General features: G+C 40.9%; 1 protein-coding gene across 8 annotated transcripts in view; it reads right to left on the bottom strand.

The window, feature by feature from the left end:
• The window catches only part of LOC106653162 (MAP kinase-activating death domain protein), a 42,620-nt gene extending 33,958 nt beyond the window's left edge, over positions 1-8,662 (bottom strand). For all 8 annotated transcript variants that reach the window (XM_014372457.2, XM_023460675.1, XM_014372458.2 and 5 more), the window contains exon 1: positions 8,306-8,662. The gene's annotated coding sequence lies outside the window, so the exon portion shown is untranslated. The remainder of the gene's footprint in view (positions 1-8,305) is intronic.
• Between the last annotated feature and the right edge of the window lie 8,066 nt (positions 8,663-16,728).

Below are 16,728 nucleotides of genomic sequence, written 5' to 3'. Positions count from 1 at the left end.
TACGGCGCGACGTCGCGGGTCGAGCTTCTTGTGCTGCTGCTGCTGCTGTCAAGGTCGACGTCGTGCACACACGCACACACATGCATTCCTACACATGTGCAGCGGAGGGAGGGAGGACGTACTGTATAACTGTGCATCTCCCTGCACTCGCCTGTGTGTACGCGTTCGATCCTCCTCCTCCTGCTCCTGCTCCTCTTCCAGCCGAAAGGCTACATAAGTATATATATAATACGTATATAATTCCGCGGCTGGCTCACTTTTTTTGGATCCGGTCCAATTTCCAGCTCGAGCTGTATCTCCGCGTGGCCGAGGACTCGCGTCTCCGCAATTCGTTTATAAATCTCAACCCGCTCTCTCGGTGTCTCCCAAAGAGATTTACGCGCGTACTGAATCGCGATTGCTTTGGACTTGCGCGGCGGCGGCAGATTCGCCCACCCCTTTTTTGAAAGTCAACTTTCGCGACTTCTCGCACGATGTAATTCATGAAGCCTCGTGCAGCAAGTGTCTAGCAGAATTTCGGCAAGCCTAACTCTCCTCGTATGAATTTGTCTCTTCAATTTTCCTTTCGTTAGAGCTTATCGAGAATCTAGAAAACCCCTCAGTTTGATAGTGACGAAATATATTATATTTTGTAAAAATCAAATGTGCTCGCATCGACGTCATTGTCGAGCTAATGCATTGGCGTGTTGCGGCCATGCTCTCTCTCTCTTTCTCTCTCAAACGATTGGATTCGACGCGCGACACCTGCGCGAAACCGACCTGAAACCATATCACATAATGAGCCATTGAGGTTTTCCACTTCCTCCCCTTCTCGTCATCTATGACGTAATAATTGCATCATCGCTCGCTGATGCAGCCTCGTTAATCTTCATCCCCGATATATAGATTGCATTTTGCAGATTTATTAATAATAATATAATTATCAAGGGTGGCGCGGTTATTTATTAATATACAATATTATAGAATTTCGATTTCGTTCATTGATTTTCCGAGCCGATGTAAAGATCGCGTTGCACGCAGCAACGACGACTACGCTGCTAATGAGATTTCCTCACGCGTGCGTGGCACGCATTATACGTCCAGGTAATGTACACGCGCGTAAACTATTCATCGATTTACAGCAAACGCACTGCAGCAGCACAACGACAATGTTTCCTGCGTATATGTAAAAAGCATCGTAAAGCACTCGAGCACTCATAATGGGCGAGTATACAGCGAACGATCGACTCTCTTGTAAACAGCAACAACAATTCGCGCGAAACATTGTATTTTTCTCTGTAGCGCGAAAGTTTCGCGCGCGTTTGTTGTGTACATATATTATTACGCGAAGGCTAAGCGGCCGCGCGCACACCCCTTCCGCGTGGCAATGTAAAAAAGATCGCTACAGCCCTCGAGGATGCTTGCAACAGCTCTGCTACATAGTTTGTAATGCATATATACGTATCATTATATAGACATGCAGCGGAGGGAGAGCAGGTTAACCTTCGAGCTTACTTTTCGCGCGCGCACTTTCGTGTGTACATAGACGAAAAGTGCAGGCGAAGGACACGGACGCTCGCTGTGCTGGTGTACGCGTGTATGAATGTGTTTACGTGTGTGTATGCGTGTAGCTCGATGGCCAGTCACAATAACACTAGCGTATACGTACAAGTTGAACATTACTACTATAACTATAACTAATATTGCTGCTGCTGCTGCTGCTGCTGCTGCTGCTACTACTACTAGTACTACTACAGCCGTATATATAGCGGCCCGACAAATCGATCATCCAGAAAACCAGACTCGCGCGCGTCCCAAATTCAGCTGTGCGGCGCTAAGGTCAAGGTACGACTTGCACACACACACACACACACATCCGAGCTTTTAGTATTCTCTCTAGGCTAAAAGCTCCATGCCTGAATATGCATAAACGCGTTGTGTATGTTTAAGCGTTTATAATATCAATAATAATAATGTATGTACGGCAGATGGGCTATCCTGAGTGAACCGGAGCCGCGGTGCATTTGCCTTGAACGTACAGATTTTTAATGATTTATTCGTACGTTTTTTTCTCTTTTTTTTCTAATTTTTTCTATATAATAAGTATTAAATTCCAGCTTGATTGCGTCGTTCGCTGCGCGGCCACGTACAATATATATTACATATACTCGGGGGCCGATTAAATGTCGCTATTTCTGCTGCAGAGAGATAGGGCGCAAAAGAGCAATTTTCAGCGTATTATACGAAAGCGGGAGAGCTTATACCGAGTACGCGGTTTAAATTTTCTTTATATTTTCTCGAGCTAGCTGCCCCCGTCCCTTCCCGCACGTTTTTGCCATGCGGGTAATCCTTTCTTTATTGCCCGCCCGAGTATATGTCGATGCGCAAAGAATGAGGTAGCGATTTATCATTTTTTTTTTGTTTTTTTTTTAACCATGGGACAGGAAATGCATCGAAGATTGTGCGAGAACCATAATAACGTTGGTCTAATTCGCGCTTGAATCGAAGCTTTTTATTTGTCGAATTCGAGCACGCACCCATTGATATCGTTGTACATTTTTATAGTAAAATTGTTGCGACGCTCGATCGAGGTCGTTCGTCCATTGTACATCGCAAAATATGTTTAATTAACGCACGCATACAAAACGCGTGTAGTATGCAACTCACGCACACCGCGGCTAAAAGTCGACTTTACGTGCACTGTACCGAGAGTAGTCCTGTATAATATGTAACGCGTTCAATAGCATGTAATATGCGCATGATATAGCTCTGCCGTCGCAATGCGTGCCGTGCTCGTATACACGCATGGTGCAGTCGAGCTTTTGAACTGATAAAAGCTTTGTTCGAGATCGTGTACTGTACGCGTCCTCGCACGATCGAGAGATTCGAAATAACGTACGCAGCTGACGCTCGAACTGGTATAAATGAAGTTCGAAACGAATGCGGTTGAGAGATGACAAAAAAAAACCAATAATAATCGCATGACGTGCCGTTAAAATACCCAAGTGCGGATATCAAATCGATGGGCATGAACGAGTACGCGCTGAATTCGACGCGCGTGACTGTTTTCGTTTGCCTGCAGCTCTTTGTACGCTACACACCGTTGAAACGCGAAAAATCTCGTTACTTTTTATCCTATACGCCAATATAATAGATCGTTGTGTCCTTCGAGTCAGCATATTACACGAGGCATTACTCATCCGTCTCAGGTGTTTTCTCGTGAGATTTCTTTATGCGGCGTCGTACGCGAAAAATTACACGTTCAATTTTTGCGATTTTTTATGCATTATATACGAGCCCTACATACAACCCATCAATATAACTGTACTACTTTTAATTGATGTAGCAAAACCTTGAGATTTTCACTTGAGGATTTGAAAGTGACATCTGGAGGTAAAAATTGAAAATATTCAGAACATCGCGTAGACTCGTATTAGCTTATATCAAAACACAAATGAGTATAATAACGTACTATAACAGAAATTGTCTGATTTTGAATCGAAAATAGTCGAACTCGAAATCAGATCAGGAAAAGATCAAATTTAACATAATCAGCCTCTGCATGCGACTAAAAACTTCTTGTATACGGCTTGAATATCCAATAAAAATTGTAATGATAGATGTTTTGATTTATAACAAGTAGTTACAAACTATTAACACGTTATTGACACGAGTAATAATATAGCTATATATCTACACTTCAAATGTAAAAGTATAAAATCTGTTACAAAATGTAAAATCTGCTCAAAATTCACTTTTAAAAGGCGATATTCAAGTAGGTTTTACTTTTAGAAGAACTGTGAAGACTCAAAATTAAATTCTGTGCAAATTCAACATTTCAAGAGTAAATCTTATTGAAAAATATTTTTTTTATGATTTTAAAGCTAAAAAAGATACTTTATTGGATAAAATCAGCAATCAATCAATTTTTACACTTCAACATAAAATATCAAATTTCGATCATTTCCGCTTACTGTGCAACAAACTAATAATGACATTCGAAAACGTCCAGTCGCAACCCTGAAAAGTAGCCTGCATAATAACAGTACTCGCAACTTTTTTAAAAAGAATAATTAAGAGAAGATATATGCACTGTCTAACCACTCGTGCGCGCACCATCGCACCAGCAAAGTGTACGTACGGTTTCATTTATTAAAAAGTAGACGAGGATCGTGAGCTCCATGATCTCTTCGCGCGAGACTAATACAAAAAAAAGTTCATTACATTAAAAGCGTCGCGTCGTCCGTCACGGCAAAGGCCGGGCCATGATCCAGAGACAGAGAAAAGGGATGAAAATGTTTCACGCGCGCGCGCCAGAGCACGCGTAATATATACGCGCGAGGTCACCGAAAGCGAAAACTCGGTCTCGTTATAAACGACGAGTGTGTATTATATATCTGCCGCTACTGCTGCTGCTGCTGATATGCAAAAACTTTCTCTTTCGTGAAAACGCGCGCTTGGAAGCAACAGCTTACGAGGAATAAAAAAAATGAAATAAAATAAAAAAAAGAAGTATACGCGACGCCGTTATAGCACACTATGAGTTTGACGAGACTTATATTACACGCCCCATTGACGCGCGTCGCGACTGTATAATGGAAGAGAGAGAGAGAGAGCTTTTTTTTTTTAAATAATGCACGAGCATTTGAAATCGTAATGGTCGCGATGGACTACTTCTATCGCTGATGCTTTCGAATTGCCACTGGCTGCAGAGATAATCGAGAACTTGATTGAACTTTTATGGGGCAAAAGTGCATCGTGCAGTAGCAATACACGTGTACAATATACCACGAGATTTTCGAATTGGGCGCGGTGTATAATTTACGCGAGAGAGCTTGCAAAGTTCTCGCGTTTCATCGTCGCTTACATACACACACAGACAGACAGACGGACAGACAGACGGACGCGTAAAGCGATACAGGATACTTTCGCCTTTGGGCCAAAGGGTGAACGAACAGTATACAATAACGCGGCGCGAGTATAGGATTCGTTCGGTCGGTCGATGGTGCACGCGCGTGTACATACGTACCCGCGAATTTCGTCGTTCTCCATCTACGTGCTATACGGGAATTACAGCGCTCGTATGTGCGATGATCGATCGTCGTTCGACGTTGTTATATATCCTACATAATAGGAACGCGGCTGAACACGTGCCGTGTTGCTCGCAATTGCGAGTAGTAATGCAAAGGCAGCAGCACGTGCTAATTATTGTTTTTAAATGCTTTTGTGCTTTGTGTCAACGTGTGTGCACGGAAAGCAGCGCGCGAACAACGCCTGGCAAGTACGGCGATGAGCGTTTAAACAAAACAGAAAAAGTCGCTGCACCGCTCCGACTTCGTCGATAAGCGTGCGTATTATAATAACAACAATAATAGGTATACGCGTGTTACAGAGAAGTCAACGGTTTTTGGAGCGTTTGGGTGATAAGCGCGCTTCGACACACGCGCGCAGCTCGCAACTCGAATGCGAGCCCGCATTGAAGAAGGAGAGAGAGATAGAGAGAAAGCGAGAGTTTCGCCAAGTATATGAGTTGCAGTCGTACAGCAAAAGTTTATATAATTTATTTGTGAATACGAATTGAATTAATTTACGATCCTGTACTGATCTATTCTTTTATTTCATTACTATACTGAGTCCTTAAATGTAAATGTTTTGATACTTTGATCGCGCGTTTACATTTTAATCGACTAAGCCATCTAGCGGTTGCAATTGAATCGGTAGTCTGCGAGACCTCGTCTCTTTCACAGACCCACATCAATCTTTACGACACAAATCGAGACGAACTTTTTTCGCTCAAATGAGGCTGTACGTCATGTTGTGATTGTGGCACGTATAAATTCCACTCGCGGTATAAAATCGACACGACTACAATACAATTCAAAGATGAGGATTCTAGAGCCCGGAATCAAATACCATACGTAATCTAAAAATGACTCAAAATGTCCTGAGCTATCAGAGAAATTTCGGGGAGCGATCGATGAGAAGACAAAAAGAATTAAAAAAGTAAAATTAGCACAAAGGACGCTAATAATAGCCGCGCGTGCATCGAATCGAGCTTCAAATTGTGTAATCAACGACCTTGGACCGGTACTGCCGAATGCGCGAACTATCCCCCCCCCTGCATCCATCACTATATACGCCAAATGGTCAGTCCGCTGTATCAATCTCATGCTCCGTCGGCGATAAAAGCTGAGCGTGTGTGTATACATTTCGGGATGTCCGGGCACAATTGCGAGCGGCTAGGTTCTCGTTACACATGCTGTAGCATATACCTAATTATCGATTTTTCGTAAGCGAGCCGAGGCGCCCGTAATCGAAAAAGCCGAAAAATTTTTTTTAAATTCGGCTTGGTAGCAGGAAACGATGTTTAGATTCGCAACGGTTCTCTTCCTCGTATTTCCGTCGCAATATAAAAGACACGAATTTCGACAAACACGAGACAGTGTTACGAGATAAAATAAAAAGCTCTGTCTGTCTCGCGTATACAGCAAATCTGTCGAAAAGAATACTACGTACCATCTACATGAAAAATCGAATGAATCTCGGCAAAAAAAAAGGAGGCAAGGAGGAAGAAACGTCACGCGTCGCTTGCCACCTCGTACGTCTTTTCGTATAATAAAATACCTACATATGGGTACAGAGTGAGAGAGAGGAATGCTCCGTTGCGAGGATCGCACGAGGGCTCTCGTTTCCGATAAAAGTTATTGCAATACGCGCGGTGTACAACGCGCGACAATCCATATAAAAGCAATACCATGGACGAGATATATAAATCGATCCTCCCCCATCGCTATCTTAATACACGTACACGTAGGCTCCGATATCTGGCCGCATGAATTGGCCTACATATATACAAAAGCTCGAGATCGCTATACGGCGCGCGCCTATCCGAGCGAAAAGTTTTTAGCCCTATCTCTCTCTCTCTGACCCCATACACAGCAGTAACACAGTGACACGGATATTAAGCTCATCTCTCTCTCGGTGGTGTATTGCGTGTGTATACAGTAGGCCATGGCGGAAGGGGAGAAGGAATGTGCGTTGTGTGTGTGGTATATAGGCAGCCGCAGCAGTCCTCCCCCGCGCGTTTATCGCATGCCTAGTATATTACTACTACTGCCTATTGCTGCTGCTGCTGCTGCTTAACAATGCGAACAGGATTCTGATACGTATGTGTATGTGTGTGTGTGTGTGTGAGATACTAGATACGAGTGGAGTGCCACGTACCATCCATAGATATAACGAACCCAACGTACGTGTACGTGCTTATGGAGTGCCTTTACCGCGGAGACGTAGTAGCCCGAGTCCTCCACATAGATATGTGTACGAGTGTGTGTATGTGTGTGAGTGAGTAGTGACGACGACGACTATATAGACGACGGTGGAGTGCAACGCAGAGAGAGAGAGAGGCGAGAGCAAAGAGGGGTGCGGGCAGGCGCGCGCCAGCAAACCAACCAGCCAGCAGCCAGTCAGCAGCAGTAGAAGCAGCAGCGGCAGCGGCGGCGGCGGCGGCGGCGTCGAGTGAATCGATATCGGCTCTAGGTGGGCACCCTGCACCTCTGCTACTGCTGCTGCTGCTTCTGCTATATCACATATATACCTACTGGCCGTAGTACTGCACTGTATATGCGTGCGTATACACCTTAAAGTTTGTTGCAGCGATTCTTATAATATACAGTAGGTATGCGCGCACACTCGCACACCTTATTATTCATCATGTACGTAGCTTTGACTGCACACAGCTCCAACTGCGACATTACAGTCGACTAACGTGTGCGTGTGATGCGCGATGATAAGGCCCTCGTGTGGTTTGAAGCAAGTGTTTAGGAGTAAGAAGTTAAACGCGAGTCTGCACGAAAACGAATGCTGCCACATGCAGCAACTGTCACGGCGACAGTACTTCGAGTCCCTGTCCCTGCACGAGCATATATTATATATACGTCAAAGCATCGTGTCAATGTTAAAATATATAGAGAGCATTTATAACATACACACGATATCCAATTACGAGCGTCCGCGACATTGTCTCGCGTTCGGGGTCGCTCGTGTTCTTTACGTTTTTTTTCTATCTTTTTTTTGCAGTCGCGATAAAAAGACTTGATTCTTTCTCAATATCTATCCCTTCGTGCACAATAAGTCACACACACACACACACGTTAACGAGCCGGACACAGTATGTAATAATAGCGCGCGAACGTGTTGGTGCGCTTATACTATCCTGCACCGCTGCGGGAATCCGACGTTTGTCGCAATCGTGTGCGCGAGAAAGGGCGCAGTTTTTTGCCGAACGCGTTATATATACAATACAACACAACAGAGCGACACTTACCGACAAGGAAAAAGAAGTCGAGTCGCGAGGCGCTTCGGATGTGTCGTCCTCGCTATCTCCAATACAATAATCGGTTCAAGCGCGAATCGCACCTGCAGCAACAGCAGCAGTAGTACAAGCGGCCGATGACATTTCTCCTGTCTCTCTCTCTCTCTCTCTCTGCACGCGAACTATGGCATTGCGCGCACTAAAATTGTGACGATATCCGCGAGCTTAGTCGAGGCACGATATATTTATTAGAACTGCCTGCGTATTTTTTACAATATAATACAATATCGTTTAACGTGTACGTCGTATGCAGGACAGTTGTTGCGTCGCGGGTCGCGCGCGCCGGAGCGAGCAGCTATCTCGGGCAGCTTTCAGCAGCGAACTGGGAAGCGGTGGCGGCGACGGCTACGACGACGACGGTGGTGGTAGTAGTGGTAGTAGTAGTCTGTAGTAGTAGTAGAAGTCGTGGCGCAGCGAAGCTCTCCTGCGGCAGCGCAAAAACTGCCGTACTCATACTCGCTATAGTAGTAGAGATACGTAGTGCCAGTAGTAGTAGTAAGAGTTTCGCATAGTGATAGAATAGTCGATGACGGCGCGTGCGCCCTTTACACCTTGACCATTGTTGCTGTATATATGTATATAGAGCTAAAAGCAACGTTTTGCACACTGATATTAGAATCGTATCAGACAGTTCGTTCGCGCGGAGCTGCTAGCGCCCCCTCTCATAGTTATTGAGAAATTATATATTATTTTTCAATCAAATGTGACACTAAAGACATTCAATACTTCCTCCATCCTTTTACAATTAAAAAGTTTTAAAAAAGTTGATACGAAAATTTTGACACATCCAATTGGAATTGGATTTTCTCTTATTATTTATGAAAAGTATAGACCAAAAAAGTGCCGTTACTCATGAGCAGTCTTCTTTGAAATTTCAATTTTTTTATTTTTAACGCGTAAGAAAAGGAAAGTTTTTGATTTTACTATATTTGCACCTAGGGAGTAAAACGTGAGTTTCTCTTTTCGTTACATAGGTACAAATACAGTTTTGTTTGTGCCCAGTTTAAAGTAATATTTTCATTCTGCCTCGGTGAGAGCAGAATATTACTAAGGGTCGCACAAAAAATCGATTTCCAACTTCACGATATTACTTAAAAGTCTTAGCTTGAAATGGATCGATAAAAAAGTTATATGCCTAAAAATGTCAAATAAAGAATCTGAAAATTTTTTCAAAGGTGTCCGAAAAAAACGACGAGCTATATATGAACTTGTTAGATAGAGCAGTCAGGAGATATTACTTATGATTCGAATAATATACCTCATATACTATTTTGAATTCCACATTTATTATCGAAATAAAGTCAGGAACGATCATGAAAATCTTCACATGCGATCTGGGGTTGATTAGACAAAGTGCCGCCCCCACGCAAACTCACATTTGCCGCTCAAGAAATTCAAAAACAATTATTGGAGCTTTCACTAATTTTCAAGAAATTTGAAAAACATTTTTTGGTTTAAATTAAATTATTAACGGTTTCTTCAGATTAAACATGTTATTACCAATCACGTCTCAGGAAGCTCAAATAGTTAGCGGATGTTTAATTGCATGTCATTTCGTAAGGTTTATATCAAAAGTTCAGAAACCAACTAAATACTCGTCCTGTTTACAGTTTCAAACAAGGCGTGAATAAAACTCTGAGCTGATCGTTGCACGATGAGTATAGTATTTAATAGAAAGTGAAATTTGACAACACCTCAACCTCAGAGTGCAAAAGTGTGTATGATGATAGTTAAACGTCCGAGGTTCAGGTAATACACAATCATTTTAGCATAATTTTTATTGGAATTTAGAAAAACATATGTATGAGTAATTACACATATTTACAATACGTATTTCGAATTGTCAATCGTCATTTCTTCTCGCAATTGTGGCAAGTATAATCTTTACAACCGTCGCGAACTGTTTTTTGGTACAAGAGCAAATGCGGTTTTAGTCCGAATTTCTTCTTGATTTGTTGCATGTAAAATCTTTATGACTTTGGTGCACTTTTTTTAAATGGCGTAGGAAATTTGTTTTTTGTCCAAATACCCTCTCACACTTATCACATGCAAAATCTTTACGACCTTCATGGACTGTTATTTGGTGTGAATGTAAATGATGTTTAAATCCGAATTTCTTCTCGCATCTGTCACAAGCGTAATCTTTACGACTTTCATGGATTACCCTTTGGTGCTTAAATAAATTTGATTTATGACCAAATTTTTTCTCGCATTTGTCGCATACGTAATCTTTACGACCTTCGTGGACTGTCCTTTGGTGAATAAGCAAATCTGATTTTCGTCCAAATTTCTTGTCGCACTTATCGCATGCGAAATTTTTTCGACCCCCGTGGACTGTCGTTTGGTGAACTAGCAGATCCTTTTTTTGACCAAATTTCTTCTCGCACTTGCCACATGCGAAATCTTTACGACCTTCGTGGACTGCCCTTTGGTGAGTAAACAATTTCGATTTTCGACCAAATTCCTTCTTACATCTGTCACAAGCGTAATCTTTACGACGATCGTGGACTGTCCTTTGGTGAGTAAGCAAATCTGAGTTTCGTCCGAATTTCTTCTCGCATTTGTCACATACGTAATCTTTACGACCTTCGTGGACTGTCCTTTGGTGAGTAAGCAAATATGATTTTCGTCCGAATTTTTTTTCGCATTTGTCGCATGCGTAATCTATGCGACCCTCGTGGACTATCCTTTGATGCAAAAGTAACGTAGATTGTCGTCCATATTTCTTCGCGCACTTGTCACATGCAAAATCTTTACGACCTTCGTGGACTAATCTTTTGTGATACAATAAATCTGTTTTTCTCCCAAATTTTTTCTCGCATTTGTCACATGCATAATCTTTGTGCCCCTCGTGGACTATTCTTTGATGCAAAAGTAACGTTGATTGTTGTCCATATTTCTTCGCGCACTTGTCACATGCAAAATCTTTACGACCATCGTGAACTGTCTTTTGATGTACAAGCAAAGTATTTTTGTGTCCAAATTTTTTTTCGCACTTGTCGCATGCGTAATCTTTGCGACCTTTGTGGACTGACCCTTGGTGAGTAAGCAAATTCGATATCTGTCCAAATTTTTTCTCGCATTTGTCGCATACGTAATCTTTCCGACCTTCGTGCACTGTCCTTTGGTGGAAGAGCAAACTCGATTTTTGTCCAAATTTCTTCTCGCAATTGTCACATGAGTAATCTCCAAGAACTGTAAAGGAGAAATTTTTCTGACCATCATGTAATGTCTTTATGTGCATGAGCAAACTCTGTTTATTTCCAAATCTCTTCGCACACTTTTCACATAAGTAATCTTTGAAAACTTCGTGGAATATTTTTTTGTGCTTGAGTAAAGTTGATTTACTTTCAAATTTCCTCTCGCACTTTTTGCATGTGAAATCTTTTTGATCTTTGTGTACCGATTTTTGATGCATGAGCAAACTCGATTTTTTCATAAATTTCTTCTCGCACTCGTCACATGCAAAATCATTGCGGCCTTTGTGCATTGATATTTGGTGCCTGCTCAAATGGCTTCGGAACTCAAATTTCTGTTCGCACTTGTCGCAAGCGAAATCGTTCAGTTCACTATGAATTGTGTTTTGGTGTGTTATCATACTCGATTCTAGCGTAAATGTATTCTGATAAATATCACAAACGTATTTTTTGTCTTCTGAAACAACAATGTCTTGTTCATTCAAATTATCTTTTGAAACAACTTTATCGGGTTTCTTTTCACTTTTATCCATTTTTGAGCTCAAAATAAACGATGGATCCTTCTATTAATACCACGAAAATGAAATGAGTTAAATTTATCTTTTGTTATTATTACTTGTTTCATCGGGAAAGGCAACATTCAAATTAGTTTGATTTTACTATAAACATGATCAGTAGGTTGAGAGACTACGTCAAAATCGTTACAATCGTTATTGTTACAATTGAGGTACCTAACGACCGTTAATTTTTTACAATGAAGGCCGGCCGTGATTTATCTGTTTATAAATTGTTCTTACAACGTTTGAACTTATTTAAAATGTTATCTTAGGGATGTATTCCTACGAGGAATTTTTGGACTTTTTAACGGTTTCAGCAGTTTCCAAAATCCATGCGTGCGATCTCTCAACTACGATCGCGAAAAAAAACATATTTGTCAAAATCACGATTGGATTTCGAGATAAACTCTCCACCGTGTAAATTTACGACTCGCTCAATTCCACGACAGTGTTACATCGCGATAATAGACATTTTCGGCAGCTCGCTCGAGTAATAGTATCTGATGATAAGCCGCAGTGAGAGACCGCACACGTCAATCGATGAAATATGCGTTCGTTTCATCGATCGACCGGCTTTCCTCGTATTATGCGTAAAGTTGATAAACTACGCTTTTGGAAATTTTCTACCTTTGCTCGCGCGAGAGCAACTCCACGATAAGCGAACTTTTCAATTATAATATTCATTGACGCAGCGCCTTTGCAATTTAATGGAGAGAGAAAGAGGAGAGAAGAGCTGCTGGCGCTGGAACATATCGGGTGTATTATAATGAGCGAAGCAAAGCAAAGCAAAAAAAAAAAACAGAAAAAAGAAACGACCTTGTAACCGAGTGTCGATTTCTTGGATTAAAGCGTATGTTCTGAATTGCCGAGGCATTTTTTTTCCACGTTGCTTCCACGTTTATATTATAGGCACGCGTAACCCCATACGCAAAAGGGGCGCGTTTATTAATAATTTCCCAAGCAAAAGCACTTTTATAACGTGCGTTAACAACTCGATAAGCTCTCGCGATGATGATATAACTGGGCGCTCTTTGAGATATCGCGCACCGCCAGCAAAGCAGTAGTAGCAGTAGTCGGCTGACGCTCTCGGCACTTATTGAATTTCCAAACCCTTGAGAGCTTTTTTTTCCTTCTTCTTCCAGCCCGTCTTTTTTTTTCTTCCTCTTCTTGTTCGTCCCCGTCACTCGGGGCAGCGCGAGTGCCTACGCGTACGCACGGAAGATGCGCGCTTATTTAACGCGGCGTCGCGTGTCGAGTCACTTTGCAACGTTAATTAATTTTCCCCTCGCTCGGAGCTGAAGCGTCGGCAACGTTGGAAAAGAAGCTGCAGCTCTCGAGTTCGAGCTGCTCTCGCATATATTACATTAAATGCCGACCGCTGCGTATATATATACGTATATGGGTCAAAATAATACTTTTTTACAAAACCGTGCGCACGTATATCACCGATCTTGACGCGCTTTTGGTATGTTATAGTACATGGTAAAAAGGTCTAAAAAAAAAAAGGCGACCTTCATTTTGTTACTAAATATAAGCAGTTACAATTGCAGCCCATTCCATTGCTTAAATTTCCCGGAAAACTGGATTAAAATTTTTGATCCTGACTTTTGATCCATGGCTTGATCAAAATTTTCAATCCAGTTTTCCGGGAAATCTGCTCGATCGAATGGGCTGTAATTTTAACTACTTATTCTTAGAGACAAAATGAAGGTCGCCATAGAGCCATTTGTCGAAATTCGAATTACAGAAAAAGTTAAAAATAAAAGAAACTTTGCGTGTCTCGGCCGATAAAATGTGGGGTCCGGATCTCCTTAAAAAAAGCGGGTTCTTGCTTCAAAAGGTGCGTTAGGTCATCTGAAAAAGTCTGAAAAAAATTGTGGTAATGTTTTTCAATGCGATAAAAAACTGAAAAAATTTTCGTTTACTACATCGGCTCATACCGCCATATCTCGATTTTTGAAATTTTCAATAATTTTTTCTGAAGGCCTGAAGCACTCAAAAAATCTGAAAAAATTCAAGGTTGTTTGGATTGTTGAAAAGTATTTTTATGAATTTTTTCAGTTTTTTTATTTACTTCATGTCCTCAGAAAAAATGTAGACCGAAAATGGACATTTATACCGGAAGTGGGGGGTAGGAGGGGGGAGGGAGTCTAAAATTTTGTTTTTCGGACCTTTTTACCATGTACTATAACATACCAAAAGCGCGTCAAGATCGGTGACATACGTGCGCACGGTTTTGTAAACAAGTATTATTTTGACCCATATATTTATTTATATATTATACAAAAAATTTTGATCCTGTTTTCCAGGAAAACTACCCGATGAAATCGGCTGAAATTTTGTGCAGTTGTTCACAGCAACAATACGGAGGGCTCCACAGAGCCGCTTTTCGAAAATCAGCCTGTAAAAAAAGTAACGAAAATATACATTTTCTGTGCTTGGTCAATAAAAATTGTGGCCAAGACATCTTAATAAAAGTACTAAGAACATGAAAAACCCCTCATTAGAACTATTGTTTATTGTGAAGAAATTAAGAAAAGATTTTTTGGTTTAAATTATATTATAAAATGGTTTCCAAGTTAAGTTTTAAAATTAGAACATGTATTATTGTTACCGATCACTTTTCTCTTGACAGAAATATTATTAGTCTCCACAACTTCATAAAAATTGTTCACAAGGACATGTTTAATTAAATCAGCATTGCGTTATTATTACAAGAGGTTTGATAAAAATCTAGTAACCATCTGAAAACTTTCTCCATTCTCAGCTCCAAACAAGACGTGAAAAAATAATTCTCGTTTTGATCATTGCATGAAGAGCTGCCGATAACCAAATACAAGCAGTAGTAGTCAATAAAATAAAACACCGCCATGGTAGTGAACAAAAGTGTGTTGACAAGAAGAGATTCACGTGAGACCCATTAATTTTTTATTGAAAAATTTAAAAAATGAATCTGTATAAGTACCTATACATATTTATAATTGTCAATCATCATTTTATTCTCGCACTTATCCCACGCATAATCCTGCGATCCACATGCACTGTCATAAGGTGCTTCAACAAAACTGATTTATACATACAAATTTGATCTCGCAGATACAGCATGCGAAATCTTTTCGACTTTTGTGGACTGTTTTTTGGTATTTGATCAGATTGCCTCTTAATCCAAATTTGTTTTCACACTTGAGGACTGTCCTTTGATGCAAAAGTAACGTAGATTGTTGTCCAAATTTCTTCTTGCATTTGCCGCATGCATAATCCTTTCGACCTCGGTTTACTGTCGTTTGATGAAAAAATAAAATCGATTTTCGTCCAAATTTTTCCTCGCAATTTTCGCTTACGTAATCTTTGCTACCTTTGTGAGCTGTCTTTTTGTGTAAAAGCAAAGTATGTTTGTGTTCAAATTTCTTTTCGCACTTTTCGCATGTGTAATCTTTCTGATCCTCGTGGACTGTTGTTAAGTGCAAAATCAAAGTCGATTTTTGTCGAAATCTCTTATCGCAATGATCGCAATCAAAATATTTTCGACCTTCGTGTATTGTCCTTTGATGTAAAAGCAAGATCCATTTGAGTCCAAATTTTTTTTCGCATTTGTCGCAAGTGAAATTTTCACAACCTTCGTGGACCGTCTTTTTATGGGCGAGCAAAACCGATTTTAGTATAAATTTCTTATCGCAATGGTCGCAATCAAAATCTTTGCAACCTTTGTGGACTATTTTTTTATGATCTCTCAAGTTGCTTTCATCCACAAATTTTTTCTCTCACAAATCGCACGTGAAATCTTTGTGACCATCGTGTACTGTCTTTTGGTGTAAAAGCAAAGTATGTTTGTGTCCGAATTTTTTCTCGCACTTTTCGCATGTGTAATCTTTCTGATCCTCGTGGACTGTTATAAGATGCAAAATCAAAGTCGATTTTTGTTCAAATTTCTGATCGCACATATCGCAATCAAAATCTTTTCGACCTTCGTGTACAGTCCTTTGGTGTAAAAGCAAGATCCATTTGAGTCCAAAATTTTTTTCGCACCTGTCACATTCGTATTCTATACGATCATCGTGTACTGACTTTTGGTGGGTGAGCAAAGGCGATTTTAGTCCAAATTTCTTATCGCAATGGTCGCAACAAAATCTTTGCGGCCTTCGTGTACTGTTATTTGGTGCTTTAACAAATGTGATTTTTTCCTAAATTTCCTCTCACAACTGTCACATGCGTAATCTTTACGACCTTCATGGACTGTCCTTTGATGAGTAAGCAAATTCGATATCTGTCCAAATTTCTTCTCGCATTTGTCGCATACGTAATCTTTCCGACCTTCGTGTATTGTCTTTTTGTGCTTGAATAAATCTGATTTTTGTCCAAATTTTTTTTCGCACTCCCCGCAAGCGTAATCTTTGCAACCTTCGTGTACTAACCTTTGGTGCCTAATCAAAGCGCTTTGAAACACAAATTTCTTGTCGCACTCATTGCATGCGAAGTCTTTGCAACCGTAGTGTACTGTCTTTTGATGGCGGAGCAAATGAATTTTTTGTCCAAATTTCTTCTCACATCTGTCACATACGTAATCTTTACGACCATCGTGAACTGTCCTTTGGTGCCGGATCAAATTCCTTTTAAGTCCAAA

The sequence above is a fragment of the Trichogramma pretiosum genome, unplaced genomic scaffold (assembly GCF_000599845.2).
Source record: "Trichogramma pretiosum strain Unisexual culture from Peru unplaced genomic scaffold, Tpre_2.0 scaffold30, whole genome shotgun sequence".
Classification (NCBI taxonomy): Eukaryota; Metazoa; Arthropoda; class Insecta; order Hymenoptera; family Trichogrammatidae; genus Trichogramma; species Trichogramma pretiosum.
The sequence above is the reverse complement of the archived record's forward strand: the minus strand, read 5'-3'. Positions and strand labels throughout refer to the sequence as shown.